Below are 3,163 nucleotides of genomic sequence, written 5' to 3' on the forward strand. Positions count from 1 at the left end.
ATCGCCTTTTCAGTTTTGTAAAAAGCAGAAGAAAATGATAAAAACTTCTAAAATTAGAATCCTTCGAGATGTAGTTATGTTAATACATCTATTAGTTAGGGAAATTAAAAACTTAAATTTGGACATGTTTTGCAAAAAAATGTTATGAAAAAGTAAAACGGCCATGTCTTTTGCATACGATATCGAAAAAAACGCATAATATATCAAAAAATCAGCACGAAATTCCGCATCCGATTTTGACGGCCATAGGCCTATTTGGAATTCTTTAGAATCCTCAGAGTCTAAAAGGAAAAAAGATATGCTCAAATTTCAGTTTTTCTGAATTTTGGTTAAATCTGGTCAAACTACTTATTGAAGACGTATTAGTGGTACTAAATAATTATTCAAGAATATTATTGTTACTAAATAATTATTTCAGTATTTTGAATTATGATCAAATCTGGTCAAACTGTGGCCAAACTACTTATTCAAGAAATATTAGTGTTAGTAAATAATTATTGTTTTTTAGAATAATAGTTTCAAACTCAAACAGTGAAACATGTGACTTCATGCTCAAGCTAAACTGCTGAGGGTTAATAGGATTGATATCTTACTATTGTCAGGAAAACAACAAGTGCAGACTTGGAGACGAGGGAGAATAGAACCCGGAAGTTAAGCGTGCTCAGGCTAGAGTAGTGAGAGGATGGGTGACCGGCCGGAAAGTTAGATGATTTGGAATGATGATGGGTGACTAGAGAGTAGAGGTTAAATTGAGCAGTGATGAGTGGTGATTAGAGATTAAATTATAAAATAATTTAAAATTTTGAAAATCGAGAAAAAATTTCAATTTTTTTTAAAAAAAAACCTTTAGTCCCGGTTTGTGTTACCAACCGGTACTAAAGGTGGAGCTCCAGATAGCGGCCACGTGGAGGGCCTTTAGTCCCGGTTCGTATAAGAATCGGGACTAAAGGGAAGGGCCTTTAGTGACGACCCTTTAGTCCCGGTTCCAGAACTGGAACTAAAGGCCCTCTAAAACCGGGACAAATGAGCCTTTTTCTACTAGTGTTGAGGACGGTGAAATCGGAAAACCACTCACACCACCGAGCATTAGCCACAGCATATCCTAGATCAGAGAGCTCGCGGGACTCCAGTGCATTCCAAAAATTGTCTAGGAGCCGTTGTGGACGATCAACCCCTCCTACCTTCTCGTCCCAAGACAGAATTTCGTTAAAATCTCCCAAACATAACTAAGGTCGCTCACTCTCTTCTCATGCTCTTAGTGATGTGTGAATGAGCCCACCTTATATGTTGGTCTAACTCACCCTCCACAACCGAGATGGGATTAAACTTTTCACACTCTCTTGTCGAGTAAATGGGCCATATGGGCCTCTAAGATTTTCAAGAATTACTGGAAATAAGAAATGGCCTAAAAGCCCAATAATTCCAAAAAATAATACAATGATAATTGGTTTCCAAGAAATAAGTATTTTTTGTGCGATCCAAAAAGTAAGCAATTACCTTTATACCTTCATAGAAAATGTAATTACTTGTATGAATAAGTCGACATAATAAGTATTATAGTCTAGATATGACATCCATGGAAATGGGAACTGTATCATCGTTAGTCTGTGCCATACAGAAAAAAAAAGTCTATGCCATGCAAGCGATGAAAACCTGTTATTTTTGCAAGTGTTCGTAGGTTGATATAGTCTCCAGTTACTTGTGTTAGTCAAGCCCACCACATAATTAGTCATCCAAACCTAATTCTGTCACCACGTGAATTGATCCCTATGCAAATTGATCTTCATCCACGACAATTAGTTTCCAAAAAGTAAGTAGGTATGTACCATGTAGCAGAGTGCCTCAAATCATTCGGACACATCCTATGTGCCATTACTAAAATCAGATCAAGAGCCTAGCAAGCATAGCCCCAAATGTTAATTTGCTTCCTTTTTCTTTTGGAGGTGATACCACATGATCGACATCTTCTTACCCATGTGAAGCTGCACATGTTTGACGTGTAGTGTTTCTGTGGATAGCTGAGCAAAACTAGGGTTCTAATTCCACATTGTTTATATATGCAGAGGTTCCACAAGTTCAATTAAGCAAGTTGTTCATCTGCTTTGGAAGTTAAAATATGAGAGCCCACACGACAGCTTTCTTCGGGAAGGACCGGCAATGGAAGTTTCAGTTTGTCTAGTGTGTGTCTCGCAGTGATGAATCCATTTATGTCCTTGTCTCCGTCATTCCTTGGTGCCTCATGGTGTTGGGAAGTTCATTGGTAGGGCCATTGTTTAACGAAAAAATCAAACTCATTCCAACATATGGCACCCATTTTTTAGTTATATTTTATCGTAGCGTGGTTGAGCGAGGAGCGAACCTTTCTGTTATTGACTACCTCTCCTTGATACGTGATTACCCTCGCGGTTGGTGTTGTCTGGTTGCGCGGATTTTGAGTGGCTTCACACATCCGTTGTAGGAAGGGCATCATCGGTGGTCGTTTGTGATTAATGTTGAGCCTCTCTTTTAGTGGAGGAGTAATAATGACAATGATGTTATTGTGGCTTCACACATTTGTTGCGGGCGGCACGCCCTCCCCCCCTCCCCTGGAGGGGGAGGGTTACCGGTGGTCATGGATGCAAAGTCAAAGTAGCCTCACTTTTGTAGGAGCAATGATGATGACATTATTGTGCCTTCACACATTTGTTGCGCAGCACCGTGGGGAGGGGTCACTGGTGGCCGTCGGTGTGACATTAGAGCAACGTCGCCTGTTGTGGCTTCACACATTTGTTACGCACATCGCGCAGGAGGGGGGGGGGGTCATTTGTGCCAAAGCCAGAGCAACCTCGCTTGTGGAGGAGTAACACTGATGGCGTTGTTCTGGCTTTGCACACTTGTTGCACACGGAGGAGGGTTTGGTTGTGTGCGAAAAAGTCAAAGCAGTTTCACTTGTGAATGAGTAATAAGAATGACGTTGTTGTGACTTTACACATTTGTTGCGTGCGGCGAGGGGTTGGTCGTATGCGGCAAAGTCAGAACAGTCACGCTTGTGGAGGAGTAATGACGATTGCGTTGTTGTGGCATTACACATTTGTTGTGCGCGGCGGGCAGTTGGTTGTTTGTGGTAAAGTCAGAGCAATCTCGTTTGTGGAGGAGTAATGATGATGACGTTGTTGTGTGCATC

This window comes from Triticum dicoccoides, chromosome 3B, assembly GCF_002162155.2.
Source record: "Triticum dicoccoides isolate Atlit2015 ecotype Zavitan chromosome 3B, WEW_v2.0, whole genome shotgun sequence".
Classification (NCBI taxonomy): Eukaryota; Viridiplantae; Streptophyta; class Magnoliopsida; order Poales; family Poaceae; genus Triticum; species Triticum dicoccoides.